This window comes from Pseudopipra pipra, chromosome 2, assembly GCF_036250125.1.
Source record: "Pseudopipra pipra isolate bDixPip1 chromosome 2, bDixPip1.hap1, whole genome shotgun sequence".
NCBI lineage: Eukaryota > Metazoa > Chordata > Aves > Passeriformes > Pipridae > Pseudopipra > Pseudopipra pipra.
In genome coordinates this window covers 48,972,936-48,991,012 of record NC_087550.1, presented here as the reverse complement: position 1 = coordinate 48,991,012, position 18,077 = coordinate 48,972,936, and the positions used below count along the sequence as shown (strand labels likewise).

General features: G+C 44.3%; 1 long non-coding RNA gene across 8 annotated transcripts in view; it reads right to left on the bottom strand.

The window, feature by feature from the left end:
- The window catches only part of LOC135409639 (uncharacterized), a 78,439-nt gene that overhangs the window by 35,270 nt on the left and 25,092 nt on the right, over positions 1–18,077 (bottom strand). For all 8 annotated transcript variants that reach the window (XR_010428286.1, XR_010428291.1, XR_010428287.1 and 5 more), the window contains 2 exons: positions 13,706–13,773; positions 808–900 (listed from right to left, as the gene is read on the bottom strand). This is a non-coding gene — a long non-coding RNA (uncharacterized LOC135409639). The remainder of the gene's footprint in view (positions 1–807; positions 901–13,705; positions 13,774–18,077) is intronic.

Here is an 18,077-nt window from a genome sequence, read left to right as displayed (position 1 = left end):
CTGAATCGAGACAAAACGGAAAGCAAAGATGGCATCATGGAAAAATGCACACAGAGCAGCTACAGTTCCCTCAGAGCTGCACTAGCACCAAACACCGCACCTTGCTGGAATGTGCTGCAATTAGAAAGCCCACCCGCATGAAACACATTTTCATCTGTCAGGGATACTGTCAGAAGGCCTGGGGGGAGCTGCTACACATACTGGAGGAGGTGGAGGAGTACCAGCATGTGCTGGGAATTAACAACATTTTATACGCACACACAGCTTTACATGGTCTTACTGGTATCTGAATGTTTGCTACTGCTTACAAGACAACTAAGTTCTGACCTACCTACGGAAAGGATATTGGGTATTTTTTTTTAAAGGCACATGGATAGGTCAGAATGGAATCATAGAATCATTTATGTTGGAAAAGAGTTATAAGATCTTCAAGACCAACCATTAATACATCACTGCCAAGTCCACCGCTAAACCATGTCCCTCAGTGCCACATCTATGCATCATTTACATACTTACAGGGATGGTGACTCAACCACTTCCTTGGTCAGCCTGTTACAATGCTTGACAACCCTTTCAGTGAAAAAGTATTTCCTAATATCCGAAGCAAAGATTCCTTTCCCACTTTGAGACAGGTGTTCAGTGCTCTGTCTGTCACCAGCAGCAATGCTGTCATGTAAACCAACCCACAATCAAAAATGCCAAAATTTTGCAGTGGCACCAGGCTCAGAGCCAGGTATTGATTTGCTGGCTCTTTCTGTTTCTTCCCTCATCATTCCCTGCAATTGGAATTATAAGGGAGAACAGTACCTGTGCTCCTGACCCCTTAAGCAACCATCCTGAAGCCCTGAAGTCTCTCCTGATTGCTCTTGGACTTCTTGGTGCAACTTCATTGCCGCCAACCTGAAAAAACAATAATGGATAATAATCTGAGGGCTGTATGAGGCTACTTAGGAAAAAGCCCAAGTGACTGCTATACTTTACATTTGGTTCTACCTTCTCCTGGTGCCATGATCCTGCCCATATCCATTCAATTTTTTCTTACAGTGAACTGCTTTGGAGCATGTGTGTCTTGTTCCTCACTGACTCCAATGTAGCATGATTCTGCTTATGAGCACTGGCTCTTAGGGACCACAACAGTGACATTAACAAAGTTAGCAGAATCTCCATGATAAAATACCTGGTTATACTATTAATAAAAGCCATCCACATATCTATAGAATTATTAGTTAATGCTGCTCTGCCTTTGGCTAGTGAAGCATAACTAGGTTATAAAGACAGATTTGTATTGATAAGGCTTCTGGTCTGAAGAATTAAATTATATTTACCATCAGCAATGTGTTGTTAAAAGTATGAACTGAAAACTCACTAGTCACCAACCTTTAATACTGCCTGAGCACCAGAAAACCTGAAAAAGTTCTTGACTCTGGCCCAGTAGGGCTGCCACTTAGATATTTTTGAAATTTAATTGAGCAAACGTCATCATTCCTAACACAAACCATCTTGCAGTGAGCATGCTTTTGAGCGCTCAAAGCAAAGCAGAAAGGAACACTAGAACCCTTAAGAGTTAGAAATTATTCCCATATTAGGTACTATTTCCACAGTGAGCTGCATTCCCAGTTTATCCATTTTCATTATGCCAATTTACTGCATTTATGTGCTAGGGATGTGCATTTAGATTAAAATCTCATTTTTGTAGGTGCTACATGAACAAGTCATGAGACAGTCCCTGCTCCTGGAGACTCCAACATAGTGCCACGGTGACCTGGAAGCAGAGGATAAAGGACATGGCCAATAGGGAGAATCTGCAAATTGATGTGTCCAGCAAAAAAGCACATTCTTCAGAGCAGGCGAAACCTTGCTTTTAGGAGAAAAATTGTATGACACAAAAATGCACATGGGCTATGCAGACATCTCATTTATATTTAAGGGTAGCTGTAGTGCTCTGTCTCATAAAATGAGACAGATTAAAAGCCTGAGAAATTTCAGTCCCCTCCATCTAGGGAACAAGTGTATCAGGTGACCATGTTCCTCCACAGCGACCTGCCAATCCAAAATTTACATGGATTTGGGAAGGAGAGGACAGTTCAGGTTCTGTACCCATTGCAGCTTGCCCTGTCTGTTCCCACTGCCAGCAATAGCAGCATCTTCACCACTGCAATCTTCCTATTCTCAGAAAAAGGGGCTAAAAGAACTAACACCTGTACACCTCAGATGTGACAATAAATCCCCCCACTGTCTGCAGTGTTTTATAACAGCAACTTTTATTTTCCAAAGAGATTTTGGCATGGAGGAGCCTGACTGTGATAGTAAATGTGTGGACGTGTCAAGTAAATGACTGTTTGAAAACAGGGCTCAACCATGTAGCTAGAAAGTCATGAAGGACTTCAAGATGTACCTACACTGTGCCAAGTGAAGGTGCTGCATGGCCCAAGGTGCCCCCAGGATTAGGATCAGCACAGCCACATTGGTCAAAGCCTGGCTGAACAAGCTTTGCTTTTTTGCTGCCATGTAACCCAGCGCTAATGCAGATATCCTCACGTCCTACCCTCGCTAGCACCTCTGCCTGGCACTGCACAGCAGCAAATGGTGGTACCAGCTGGAAACAGCTGCTGCGGGGGTGCAGTGGGGACACATCTGCAAGCTTACACATCCTCTCTGTGTGGGACCTTGGTCTCTCCTTAATTCTCAGAGACGGCCTGAGGATCTGTTTTATAGGAGCTGGTAGGACCCAGTGGCACAGATGGGACATCCAAAGTAGCTTTAAATCCAGTGAGGGGGGGGAAAGCAGCTGAGAGCAAGTAGTGGTGAGACCAGACACTGGAATCTGAAGGTATAGGCAACAGATTATAAATGAAGAGACTTGTTTAAGTGTCTTGGTAATGTGGCAGTGAGAAACCTTGTTATTACTGCTTTAAAAAGAGTGCATATATAACATGGTATTGTGAAATCTTGAAATCTTTGTACACAAATACAGTTAGGAGAAGAAAAAAGGAAAACTTAGCCATATTTCTGAATATACTCTCTTCTGAAAATAATGTTGACACAGCTAGAACAGGCCTGCTATATTCAACTCTCATGCACGTCTTCATTCCTATGGCTTAATAATCATAACGAAATATGAGGGGAAGGTAAATAGTCTTCATTCCACATCTCTGAGGATAATAGTAAGAAGGAAGAGATTTCAAATGTTGTTAATGACTTGTAGAGCTGCACATTGCTTAAAACATTGACCACAAGCCAAGAAATACCCCTCAAGGCTGCAATCAAAAACACTTTTTGGCTCTGCGCTGTGAACAGAAACTGTATTTGATCAACAGTTATTGCAAGACTTGTTGTTGAGAGTCTGGAAGCTCCTCTCTAATGTGGCACCCCTCACTGCAGCCAAAGCCTCCTGCGTGGCAAAACTCTGGGCTCATGAAATGCAACTCTGGCTCACAGCTTCAGGTTAATCATGATGACCACTGAGGAGAGCTTTGACACTTCCCCCTTGGCTACCATAGAAGTCTGTGTAACTTTTCATGGGGAAATAAGAGAGATCTGAGACTGGCAAAAAAACGCCTCTGTTTTTGTGACCGGATGTTGAGTTGGGAGAATGAAATCAGCTGAACTGGATTTTGTGAAGAGGTTCAGCTTTCTGCTTTCAGCAGCTGTACAAGTACAGGGGCAATCCCTGGCCTATGAGCCTCGCCAGGCTAAGAAGAAAACAGATGTGTAAGAGGCCTCCCGGGCAGAAAATCACCCACCTGCCAGAGAATACTGGCAGAGAGAAAATGAAGGAACTGAAAATTATTTTTCAAGAGAGTTTCTCAGAAAAATGACAGACTTTCTCAAAATATTTTAAATTTTTTTTTTAAATGTGAAAAGTAGACATTTAAGTTGAAATTTGGAAAACTGAAGGTCTATTATTCTATATCAGAAATGTGTTTTCTTCAAAAAAGAGTTTTGAGAAGTGCTTAAGAGAAGTTGTTAAGAGCAGAAAGTAATTTTCAACAAGAAACAACAAGCTATACTGATTCGAGAAAACCAAATGATACTGACTACTCCTGAATACCACACACCAAATCCTATCCAACTAACTGCTTAGGGACATATGGATATTTGGTATCTCCATGCTGGTGGTTTGGTGATCTGGCAAGAGAGAACCTTCCCCAACCATGAGAATAAAATAAAATAAAAAAAAAAATAACAAGCCCCTGTTCAGCAAAAAGAAACCAATGGGGCACAGAGAATTCTATGTATGTCAGAGACACAAGAGCTCTGATGCAAACCAATCATGAGTTGCCTGAGATCCTTGGGAGAGAATAAGGAATTTCAGACTAATGTGCCATAGGAGAGAGCCCTAGAGCCCAGACAAGCAACTGGGTGCTCACAGAGGTCATGAGCAAAAGGGCCAGAATACAGAAAAACCAAACAAGCTGGAAATAGATGTATTTTGGGTGTGTGATGTATGCTGACCCCAAAACTGGAACAGGTTGCCCAGAAAAGTGGGTGTCCCATCACTGGAAATGTTAAAAGTCAGGTTGGATGATCCAGTGACAGATGTCCCTGCCCACAGCAGAGTGGGGGGACTAGATGGTCTTTGAAGGTCTCTTCCAACCCAAATAAAATTATCATTCTATGATTTCCTATTTCAGCACTAAAGTAAGAACCCTAAATTTTGCTGGTTCTGACAGTCTGAAATACCATTAAAAGCAATGTGCCTTTTCCAAGTACCATCTATGGTGTGGTTTTTTTCAAACAGAAAAACATTAACATCACTTCTCTCCTTCTCAACTTCTCCCCCCCCTTCCCCAAAATAGGGCAACACAAGGAGTTTGCAATGAGTTTTAGAGTCTGTGACTTTCTTATTCCAATCCAGATAGTATGAAAAGAGGGCATAATAAACTGTTATGTTCAAAGATTTACCTTTCTAACAAGAGGGAAGATAGAGTGGCAAAGTACAAAAGAAGGGAAACACGGGGAAAGAGGAAAACCATGTGTGCAGTGTTGCCTCCAGGCTTTATGTTTGACAGAAACAAAACAAACCATGTACAGGAAAATAGAATGCTTATTTCCAGTGAGAAATACACAGCTTAATATCCCAGCTAAAGCCAGGTGGAGAGTACAACAACTCTGTGTATCCCTGTCATATGGCCAAGGTGAGCATTTGCTTTCTGCAGAGTGGCCTTGGATGGGCAGAGAGACTTTTTCTGTATGTCAGAGATTATGCGACTGTTACATCCAATCCCTACTTCAAAAACCACGTAGTCTTTCCATAGCATGGTAATGGTTGCAGGTACAGGCATCAACAACAAGTGAGGTCTAGGGAAAGGGTGGAGGGGACACCCCAGGCTGCTGGGAGCAGTTAAAGCCCATAAGAAAGGTTGGTACTTACTACAGTGAACAAAAAGCTCATTTTTAATTAAAAGCAAATCCCAAAAAGAGTGTGTTGCATCAGTTGGCAGCACACACAGATTTAGGGTACACTGGGGAGTTCTTCAATGTTGACCCCTGTATCTTTTGTCTCCTGCCTCAATAAGCCATAGAGGTGTTCAGATGCAATTCTGTCAATGTGCTCTAGAATCACCCTGCTTGAGCAGGGAGGTTGGACCAAATGATCCACTGTAGTCCCTTTCAACCTGATCCATTCTGTGATTCTGTGGTATTTGGGAATCACTACAGAGGTAGACACAGCACCTAAAACCCCCTGTGCTTCCTTGACAGGGTGCTGAGGGCCAACAGTGTGGCACTGTTCCCATTCACGCCTCTGTGTAACCATGGACCTGTGGCTGGACTCCAGGTTTGTAAATACTTCACCTGAGATCAGGTGCTGGCCTGGTCCCCAGCCAACTCTAGCGGCAGAGGATTGTGAAGGTATCTCAAAAGCTTGTCCCTTCTCTTGCAGTAAAGGAAGTCACTGAAGTAGAGTCTGCCCCATTATTCACAGGAACTACTGAGACCTGAGAAGCAGCTGGGATTTGGCCCAACACAGCGCACACTGGTCACAGAGAGATATCACAAGTAGGACCATGGTTATTTCTACTGCCTCAGGAAAAGAGCGTCTCCATGCTAAGACATGCTTTCCTTACACAGGCTCTGCACGACCCCCTTCAATTCCCAGAGCTCCTGCCTGCCAAGGAGGGAAGGGGACCAATGACAACACAGTGGCTCCCCAGCATGGGTAACATTTGGTCATTCAGGAGAGTTGGGGAAAAAAAACAGGCCTGAAGCAAACAGCCCCATCCCATCCAGCCATGCAACATGACTCAACAGATCCACACAGGCAGGGCTGTGCAGGCTGTGAGCGGAAACCAAACACTGCACACGCGGTGGGCTGGCAAGCTGGGCTTTTCTCTTTTTTTTTTTTTTTTTTTTTTTTTTTTTTTTCCTTTTTTCTTTTCTTTCCTTTTTTTTCTTTTTGGTGGAATCTTATCCTTTTCTTTTATTTAAGCAACACTTCCAAGAGGAATAAAGGCTGGATCAAACTCCTGCCTCATCACAGGAGCTTCTCACAAAGATCTGCAGTGCAGCTAGGAGGAATTTTGCCTGTTTTCCTAAAAATGTATACAGCTGGTGCCTTTGCAAAAGGACAGAGAGGAGGAGCCTCACATGCAGGGAGAAGGCTGAGATAGGGAGTATACTCTCCAGCAGGGAGAATCTCCTCAGCTTGTGTAAGTTGCCAGGGTAAAGAATTGCTCTGGCAAGTTGCACAGGCTTTTACAGCAGCTTTGAATTTGATCCTATAAAAAAACAAGTATCAACAACTTAATCACATGCCTGGGTCACATGGAAGCAAGGGCAACACTCAGTAGCAAATGTTGGTTCTTTTTTTTTTTTTTTTTGAGTTTGTTTGTTTTGTTAACATAAAGTGGGAGTGAGGAGTGAAATTTGGGTGGGGCTTTCTACTATTCACTGGGAGGAAATAAAAATGCTTTGCAACAGCTCCTGCCTTGTTTGGGTCTCCCTCAAGAGCACAGGGCTCTCCAGGCTCTGCCAGGCTGGTAATAACTCACTTTTTCCAGGATTCACAGCCCCCAGGTTGTTCTGCAGCTCAGAGGAGCTCTGATAGTGTTCTCACTAGGTCTCATCGACTGAGCCGAGCTGGAGTGGGCTGAGGGCAGGAGCTTTGGCTCAGTGCCTAGCACAGCCATGAGCGGCTGGCAGCAGTGCTTGGCAGGGCTGTCTTTGGAAAAAGATGACGGTATCCAGAGTGGGCGATGTCAATCTCACGGCCTGCAGAGGGACACGGGGATGAAGGCTGTGCGGGGCATCTGTGCTGCCGGGAACCTGAGTCATGCCGGTGCACAGCGCCTGTGTAGCAGCGCAGCCCTCGTAACCTCACCGCAGCCGGGAGCACAGGCTTGCCGAGGCATCACGCAGCTGACAGCGCTCCCATCAACACCTGCCTCTTCCCAGCAGCGGTATGGAAGAAATCCTGGCTGGCAGGCGCGTGCTGCAAAGCAGGCCTCCCTGGAGACAGGGGTTGCACCAGCAGCACTGCCTCAAACCCAGATTGCTCACTGCCTGGTCACATTTTACTGGTCACAGTGGGTTATTTTTTTCCAAAGACACATGTCAAAATCATCTTGTCTGAAAGTGTCTCAAAGTGAAACAGTTCGTTTTAACTCACAGAAACCTATGACTTTCATACTGTTCTGTCTCTACCTCTCTTTGTTTTCTGGGGTAGCAGAGACCCCAAAGACTCAAATCAACCAACAAAACACTTTTTTGCCCCCTTTTTTACAATTTTCAAATGAAAATCCTATCTTTTCTCTCTTTTCTTTACCTACTTCTGTCATTCAATACTTGTGGTCTATTTTCTTTACCTACTTCTGTCATTCAATACTTGTGGTCTATTTTCAACAATCCTGTTCACGTTAGACACAGATTATTGCAATGGGCCAAAATAACAGAAGGTCAGCAAATGGTCTACCTGCCCAATTCATCACAGGGAGTGCAGCAAAACAGCCCTCCCAGACAGAAAGCAATCAAAGCTTGTCTTACACCATGAGGTCTTCATGTAGATGCAGCTATTTTGGCAAAGCTAAGCTTTACTGATGAATCTCATGTGCACACATGTAAAACAGCACAACTGTGCATACCTGAAGCTGGAAGAGCTCCTTAGAGCCAGGCTCCTGCCTCCTCACATTGCAACCCACACTGCTCAGCCAGCAACCAGCTGTGGGACATGCTTGGCTCAGCTCTTTCCTTTTAACTCTTCTGGTACAATTAAAGCAGCACAGACTGAAATGTGGCTGCAGTGATGCTGCTATAAAAATACAGGAAGGGAAACTAAATTTAACAGGGTATGACCCTTCATACTTGCATAACTGTTCACACTGATAGTTGTACCAGCATCAATCTCCTTACAAAAATAAAAATTATCTCCCTAGCTGAAAGTCAGGCACAGGCACTATGGGAAGACCCCTGTGCTACTCAGTAGGACCAATTTGTGTCTTGCAAAGTATCCTTCTAGTTTAGAGGAGCCAGAAATATAAAGGAGAATATTTGCTATTTTCTTTTAAAAATAGCTTGTTCTAAGGAATGTCTTTTTCAACCATGAGAGGATACAAGATGGAAGGGATACAAGATCTAATAACCCACCTGGAAATACTCTGTATGGAAAAGCAGTTCAGTCAGTTTGGGGATTATGCCAAAGAATTATCAGACAGGCCTTGCTTGATATGATTTGGGTTTGTGGCAGCTTTTACAGCCCAGCAGGATTTCCCAAAGCTGAGGTGTTTTTAAGCTGCCTGGGTATGTGCCTGGCCCTTATTGCCGTCCTGGCTGTTGGCCAAAGTGATTTCTGGTTGTGAGGGAGTGAACAAGTGAGCATCCTTACGACTTGGAAGGAGCTCAGTTCTTGCTTGCTGAGAACTCTGGAGACATAGAATGGGACAAAACAAGTACAGCAATGTATCACAGTGTGGGAGCTGATAAGAAGATGGCATACTCCTGTAAATTTCAGCTATTTAGGACATGGCCCATAGGCTGTGGGACAAGTTGTATGCAGAAGGGAGTAAACCTGGATGCAGGAGAACAAGAGGTTTTCTCTAAGATCTGTGTGTATCTCCCACTTGGAGGCAATCATACATCAGCAGATTTGTATTCTGATCATGGAGAGGTGAACCCCAGTGGCTTCTCCACAGCTGTGATTCTGCCCCTCATCTTTCATGGTCACGAGTGACCATATGGCCTCAGGAACAGCAGCACAGTGTTAAAAACCGTGAGAGTTTACAGAAGTCTACAGCAGACCCTCTTCTGCACTCTCTTCAAGAGGAGGGAAAAACAGTTCAACAAAAAGGTAAAGATGGGACACCGCCCTGCCTCCAACCCCAGTATTTTTTCAAGGTACAAAAGGACTTCTAAAGAAACTATCCCACCTCCTGCAGAACAGGACAATTGAACTCTGACATCCATGAGGAATTTCCAAATGAAAATTTATGGATTTTTTAGGAATCTTATTTTGGGGTGTGGGGAAAGAAAGGAGGAAAGAAGGAAAGTAAGTTCCATGGAAAGCTGCCATTCTTCATTGAATCAGAAATAGAACTTCTTGGAAGTTTACCAATCAGGCATTTTTATGTGGAAAACATTAACTCTGCAGATTGGGCACTGTCCAAGTTAAAATACACACCAGTTCTGGACAGGAATAGAGTTAGGAGTCTAGATGTGTTCCCTCTCAAATATGTGCCAAACAGTCCCTGCTATAGCAGGACGTGACACACTCACAAAACCTGTTACTTTTCTGGAGCATGTTATAAGTCTGGCTTTAGGTGTCCAACTGTGCATCCACAGGGTTTCTGGGAGGTCTTAGGGAGTCCTGGAACGTAGCTTGCCTTTTACAGTCAGTGGAGATCCAGATGGTACACTTACTGGAGTCCCTGAGCTTTTTTTCTTTTTGTCTGAGTTTGACACCTGCACTTGGAGAGATGACCTATGCCTGGCACCACACTTGCAGTGAGGGGACTGGAGGAAAGGGATGTCAGAGTGTGGTTTTTCAGGAATGATAACAGGACTGTTTTGTTCAGTCCCAGTGTCTTTTTCTGAAGAATAAATCCATCTGTAGCACAAGTCAAGGCACAGAAGGAGCAGGAAACAAGCTGGGAAACTGGACATCCCCTGGGCTATGATGGAATTTGGCATTTTCTAGAATTTAAGGATCGCTACATTGATATCTACTAGGGATGGTGTTTCACACTTGATATTGATGCTTGCCATGATTCTTTGGGCAGTGGATGAGAACTGGAAATGGGAACAGTTTTTAGCTTGGGAGGCTTCCTCCTCCCACTAAAATGTCCAAGACTTAACCTTGTTCTACATGTGATCTCATGCATGGTAAGGAGAATTTTGAGTTTTTTTCTAGCCCTCTTCAAACTCTTCCTCTTTCTTCAATGCTTGTCATAACAGTATTGGATCACCCACCTTTTCCATCTGCTTCTCTGCATACACCTGCCCATGCAATTCCTCTATGCTTCACCTTGTGCTGAATTCGATGCTGTTCTTGGTGAATCAAATCCAACGAGGCATCGAGATGACCTGACTTTCACCTAAGGAAGGCATGGTGCTGACACTCCTCTTTGGTTCTGCACCATGAGAAAATCCTTTATAGGATAGGTTTGTGTTCCCTTGCTCCACCTGTCCTCAGTCTCACATTATTGCCCTTGGAGCCACACACTGCATGCACCCCCAGTGAGCAAGGCTTTTTCACCTGGGGCTGCGCTGAGAATACCTGATTGTTTCACTATAATTTGGATGGAGAAGGCTGTGTTCGTATTCTCGCCTGGGGCACAGCACAGCTCTTGAGCAGGACTAGTATTTCTGGTTTCTTCACAATACCAACTTTATCAGCCAGATGAAAGCTGAATTACTGAGTTTTTCCAGAGGGTCACAACAAGCTTGGCTAGAGCCTTGTGCCAGTTAGCTGTGTCCTCCGAGCGCCCGTGGCTGAGGCTGCCTAGAACATGGCCACTGGTGCAAGCAGTCTCTCTCTCTCATAAACACATAGAGCAGCTCAGCATTCTCTTGCTTCTCTATTTTCATGCTCCAGTTGCTCAGAATGATGCCAGAAGCAGGACGGGACTCAGTAGAGCCAATATATATATATCTGCATACGTACACAGGTAGGTGTATACCTGTGTATGAAAAATGGACTAAGCACATTCTTGCTTTTGAATGGTATAAAGCTAGCATTTTTGCTGGTGATAACTTCCAAAGGGTAAAGAGAAGTCACAGCAGAGCTGATCCAACATGGTGTCCTCACTGATGGGGCAGGAGAACTGGCTTCATTCATACACCTAGCAAATGAACGGTTATGTGCCTGTTTGGCAGCCTGTCGTTTAGATAGGGATAAGCTCCAGCAAGACTAAACCAGAAGCTAATGAGAGGGGGGAGACTGGGAATGTATTGAAAAATGCCCTGAGAAGGGAGGTAGAGGACATAGAGGAGCCAAGCTTGTCTCTCTGTCCAAGCATTGAAGTATTCAAGCTTGCAAGGACACAAGTCATATGATCTGTGCAGGCCACAGGCACCTCTCCTGCAGAGAGGGCAGATGGTGCACTAGGTCAGGATGTCTCATGGAGAGAGGCTGAGCACTGAAAGAAGGATGGGAGGTTTTTAAGGAGCAGTACAACCCATAGCTCTGAGAGTCAGGGTCTGGCATAAAAGTGTGAGCAGACTGGGATGTTAGTTGCTCTGGAAGAGGTAGTACATAACAGCTGAGCAGAAAAGTTAAACTAAGTGTTTTTTATCCACTGAGAAAGTACTGGAAGGTGGTGGCTGATCCTTAGGAATAGGATTAGTGAGCCAAAAAGCAGCTGTGATTACAGGGCGGAAGGGCTATTGATGCACTTTCTCAAGGCTGGGCATGTGCTTCCTCATGTCCTTGTCTCTAAACTCAGGGAACTGATTCTCTCCTTTTTTTTTTGGCTGTCAACATATGCTGGTGTAAGCAGGTCTGTCTCAATGTTGTGCTAATGGCAGAGGAGTTTGTGGAGAAATGGGGAATAGGAAGGAGGTTTGTGAAATGGCTCATGCATTTCTGAGGTATAAGGAAAAGTAAGAGTCAGCTGGGAACAGGTGTTTGGTTTTTGAGAACCCTGGGTGGGTAAAGGGTTTGGAAGACATCAGTGGGGTTTTGAATGATTGTAGGCAGGTAGCTCTGGGTGAAGGAAAGGAAGACCTGCCTTTGGGAATTCCTGCTACGGCTCCTTCTGTGGCCACAAAGGCCCAAGGGTCAAGAGGCAGTGACAGGAGCTGTACAAAAGCTCTAGATAAGACCAGCTTTCCTCCAAAATGCCTGACATCCAGGAACATGGTAACCAAGATTGGTCATTTTAAGTGCAGCAGTATGGGACACCTTGAGACTGCTCCGAAGAAAGTTGTCAAGTCTAGGACGTTGGCTGGGATCCACCGGAGATGACAGGGGCATGCCTGCAGCAGGGTTAGGAGTGCCTGTGCTGTTATCTTCTGGTGGAAAGGGGTGTTGCTGCCTGCCTGCCAGCCTCTCACTTGTGTGGGAGGCACCTACACAAGGTGGTCTTGCAACACTGCAGGGGCAGAAATGACCAAGCCACCTGAGCTAGGTGTGAACTGAGGCATCACAGAATAGCTGTGATATGGTTTGGCACATACCTACACAATCCCCACATCATCAAACTCTATACTCAATGGACTTACAGTAACTCAAAGAAGGATTACTGACTAAGACCACATTTTTTTACTTTTTAAAGGAAAAAGCGGTGCCTCATCAAAAGACAGTGTAAAGCAAGAAAACCCAATAAAGTCACAGTGCCAGGAAATACAGAACAAACCCACATCCCATCAGAACTAACATGCCTGTAGCTTTGCATCCAAAAATATTAGTCCATTTATTGCCCATTAAAAATTCCCTTTGTCTCTTCTCAGTTGTGGTGCATGCTTGAGATCTTAAAGATGGCACTGTCAGTCTTTAAAGTAATATTTGAGATTAATTTCCTCATTAACTTTCAAATGCAGGACACTTTGAAAACCTTTTCCTAAGGGCATCCCTGTGTTCTTTCTGAGGGAGTTACTGTTGTTTTCCCACCTCCCCTAAAGGGTTGTTTATAATACCATCTCTCCCTTTTAATCCTCTTTTCCTTTCATGTCTAACAAACAGTGTTAAACAGAACACAGGGTGAAAAAGCAGATCTCACACATTATAATCATCTATAGTTGACTGAAGAAACACTTCACAATTAGAGGTCTCCTTTTGTAAATTAATGCTCAAGAAGCTTTTTCCTATGTATTTTCCAGATCAAACCTCTGTTCTTCGGAGCTCAAGGTTTGTATGTACAGTAACTAAGATAAAGGGTTTCTGAGTTGATATGCAGTCTGTACAGACTGAGCTACTACAAACAGGATTTCTCTTATGAGATCCTGTACAGAGAGACATCTAGAGATATTCACACAGGAATATGGGCAGTACTGAGATGTTGAACTATGACAGAAAACATTACATTTCAAAACTAGCCACTGTTTCTGCTGAGTGTTTTTACAATATGTCTCGATTTTTCTGGCTCTTTTTGCCCTATATCTGAGCACTTTGAGATGTGAATATATTTATAGTCACAATTTTTCCATGGGGTGGTGTGGAATTCCACATTATACAGATCTGAGAGGCTATAGTTTGATGCTGCACTTCTTTCAGCAGCAGCGCCAACATAAGCATCCCTTGATTCCCCTTTCCCCTCTCCCACCACTCACTCACCCCTCAGCTGTGCCAGTTTCAATGCTGTGTGGGAAACAAATCACAGAACACATCCAGGTTAAAAATAGCTGAAAAAGAGAGAGAGACAAATGAATTCCAGAACCTAGACTAATGTCCTACATGTACATCCAAAGCTGATACAACAAAACCTTTTTAGCTCAGATTCAATCTGTCTGTCCAGCTCCATCAATAATTTTTACCTGATTTCACAAGGGAAAGGTAGATGTTTCAAAAGCTATTGATTTCTTTCCCAAATTTTGTGCAAACTGATGGCTGGGTGAGGGATAGAGACCTCAGTTAAAGAATTGCAGCCAGCAGTCACCTGGCTAGTGAGTATGTGCATGCTGGCTGGCCACGTATGCATTAGCTGGTCAGACAGCATATATGTACTTCCCTGCAGCCCAGTAAAGGATCTTAGAGCATATAGCAAGGCAAGAGTTGGGCTTGTTGCAGCCATTTTATTTTAGGAGGAGAGGAGAGAAGGGAGATGACTGAAGCCATGGTCACAGACCCACAGGAAACCAAGAGCCATTAGTTCCACTGCTCGCAAAGCAATTTGTTTCAAAAAAGCCTGAAATTCTACAAAATAAGACCTCTTCTTCAAGTGAGACAGTAAATCATACAATTTAGGAGGAAGCTGAGAGCTCAGCCTAACATTCCTGTTCAGACTTCAGCAACCACTTCTGCTTTTAGCACTCCAAACACCAGTGGAAACCACGGATACTGATTTCTTTCCCATAGTCAAATATCACTTAAAGCCCTTATTTCTCCTGAATAACTCTTTAAGGCATTTGCTTAATCTCTGTTCCTACCTGCCTCCTTTCTAATCTATAAGAGCTTGCCATGAGCTCTCCTCCATCCTCTTCTTTTGTATCCTTCATGCTTCTCCTCTGGCCAGTGAATGGCCTCAACTTTGGTACAGGGTGGTACACAAAATATTCAGCGAATTGTATGTGAAAATTATGAGTATTTTGGTGCAAACAAAAGCTGGCTCCTCCCCACCTCTTGGCAGAGGGAAGAGGCCTTGCCACTTTTGATGACCTGCAGAGGGGACTGGGTAGAATGGGAGTCACAGAGGGGTGTGGGAGTCATGAGGCACCCTATGAGCTATCACTGCAGGCCATGGACAGAAACGGAAGGGTCTTTATATTCCTGTTCTCATGCCTTCTTTTCAGCAGTGCTCCCACCTGAGAGTGTCGCCATCAGCTCTCCAGCACTTGAGGGTGTGCCCTCTGCCATGCCCAGGAGACTGAGTGCCAAGCACGCAGTGTCTGGTTGCACATGCAGGATGAAAGTGGAGCTGTGTGGCTGCTTGCCCCTCCGCTTGGGAAGGGAGCAGCAGACTGTCTCTGAGTCAGAAGCAGACACTGTCCTTAGCAGAGAAAGCTTTCATCAGAACAATTCTCTGATAGAAACTGTGTCTATTCCTATCATTTGTATGTTTCCCCAGTAACAGAAATTATCATCACCATAGGCAGGCCTTGGGCTTCTCCAGGTGGGAAAACAGAGGTTTTGGGCAACTAGGGATTTTCCTGGTGTGGGAAACCCCTGGGTGGCAATAATCCAGTGTATTGAGCTCTATGCCATCCCCGCTGCAGGCACTCGAACATTACTGGGAGTTGCACCCAGTGTGATCTGTTTGCAGATACTCCAGTCTCACCACAGCTATGGAGCGAGGTGTGATGGGAAAGACCTGAGATGGCTCTCAGGGAATCTGCATGCATTAATTCCCATGTCATTGCATACCTCTGAGTTTGCTCCAGTCTGCGCACTGGGTTAGCTGCTAGAGCTCAGCTCAGCTCCTGCAAGAGAAGTGTCTTCCTAGACCTTCCTAGCACTGATTCCACTTCCAGAATGAGTTTCTGTAGGGAATTCTTTTCCCCCCAAATGGAAGAATACAACCATTTTGCAAAGGTGACACTGGGGACCTGTAAAGGAGATCTAAAGCAGAAGCTAGGGCTGCCTTGCTGGAAGGGAGTGCTAAAAGGTCCCAACCTCTCTCCTCACCAGACACAGGAGTGTAGGAGGTGCTGGTGAATCGCTACCAACATGGAGCAGCCTCATGCAGAGTGCAGCAGCCCTTACATTGCTGTAAGTGATGTTAGGATCTTACTTTATCCTTCGGCAACTACAGAATTTGGGGAAGTGGTGGCAAGGGATAATGATCAGAAAGCTGGCAGAACTTCTGTAATTGGTGTATCAAAGGTCCTTTTCCTCTCTTCCAGTCACATTTTAACAGTACCCTCTTTTATTCTATGTGTCAGTAAACAACAAAATTATTACTGATAAAACTTGCCTGAAGCAACAAGACACATGTGAACAATAAAGCACTGAGAGCCACATTTTCAAAAGTGTGTGTGCAGAAATGTCTATTGTACAATGTATAAGCAGCATGTGGTCTGGATGTGGCAAGCAGCAACGAGAGAGGAAAAGGGGAACAGATGGAACCTGTACATGAGTGACAAGAGCGGACGTAGGCTCAGATCAAGTTTTGTACTGTGTAGAGGCTGAGCTTTTGAAAAGCTTTAAATAATAACCACATTTTAAGGAGGACTGCACTAATGGGGCATGCAGATAAGTGCCCTGAATGGTGGAATTGCAGAGGACACAGCAGTGGAGACAATGATATACACAGAGCATATGAAAAGTTTGGTCTGACATGCTAGCCATGCATACAATCAAAGGTGTGCACGTTTCAGAAACATCAGCCTCCCTGAAACCTCAATGACTTAGCAATAAAACATCAGGAAACAATAAGTCAGGGTCAGAAAGGTCTGAGAATTCCACACAGCTGAAATAAAGATTGAGCAAGAGGAATTAGCATCAAGAAATCAGATTCAGATGTTTAAAGCTGATTGTCTGAACCAAGTTAATATAATGCACCATGTGTCACTTCAAAACGTTCGGAGCGTGCAGCTGGGAAGCCCTTCCCATGATTGTGAAATGCAGCAGCTCGGCTGTATCTGAGAAGGCTGGCATAGACATGTCTACGAGGAGGTTATAAATGATGAATTGGGATTACAGCCTTTACTATCCTGGTTGAGTTTTACCAGTTCTCTGGGCCACTAGCACAGAAAACAAGCCTGGCAGCAAGGCTGTATGAAGCTCCTACCTTCACATATTCTGGACTTGCCCTCTCTCTCCTTTCCTCTCCCCATGGACTGAAAATGCTTGTGCTCTTTTAGCCAACTGCAAAGCACTCTGATGATCAGCACCCCTTGCTCTTGCTTTCATTTTGTTTAACAGAACACCTATTCAACTATCCAGTCTTTTCAAGGAGAATTATCCTCTCTCCATTCCACCAAGTCTAGTGTTAGAGTACACAGCTCTAGAAAATTATATTTACAAACCATCAATGCTATGGGACAATCACGTTTTCACTTGTCTTCACACAGGCACAGAAAGAAGCCTTTACCTGCATTAATGCAGACTAGCACAACAACCACCTCTGTGGGACACTGCAAGTCTGCAAAACTTGCACACTTTCAGTGCTAATTTTTTTATTCTCGGGTGGGTTTATATCATTCTACAGATACACATCTCCTTCAGCCTAGCAAAGTAATCCAAAAATCCAATAGTATCCACCTGAAAACCACACCTTGTGGAGAATAAGAATCTCATAGGTATGAGGTTTTTGCAGGATGGCAACTTGTTTGGTTTGTGGATTTGTTAAATTATATAGCTGGTGGGAGTGGCTCTTTCCTGTGACAAGATCAAACACTCATCAGTCCTTGGGTGAGAAACTAATTAAGCAGAGATCAGCATAAATTCTATAACAATACTCCTCCATGAATTATCTGCTCAAGGAGATCCATTCTGGATTGGGGTGAAGGTGTACATACAGAAATATTTGACAATACAAGTATTAGGCTTTCAGATCATAGATCTTTTCCCCTGCTCTATTCACATGCATTTTCATGGCAGCTGGACGTGCATTATACAGTTACAGGCTAAAACTTTTTCTGGTACATCTCTGTGACACTAAAGACAAATGTGACACTGTGATTTATCTTGTGAACAAAACAGACTAGGGTGTGTTCTGTCCCCCATCAGCAAGTGGCACAGCAGAGCTTTTATACATGGTAAGCTCCTCTCCCACAGCCACCCCAAAACAAAAAAGAGTGGCCAGCCTGAGGAACAGCATCTCAGGAAGCACTCAGAGGCAAAGGGCAGAGATGTGTCAGGGAATTTTCGAACCCAGGCCCTCTCCTGGAGCAAGTACAGCCAAGACAAAGTCACTTCTTTCACTCTAACTCCAGTACTTGCTGATTTCAGAAGACTATGTAAAATTCAGCGTCTTTTGTCACTTGAAGCTGAAGTGCACAGTCTGGGTTTTCCACCCATACTATGGGACATTGGTTGGGGTTTTCTC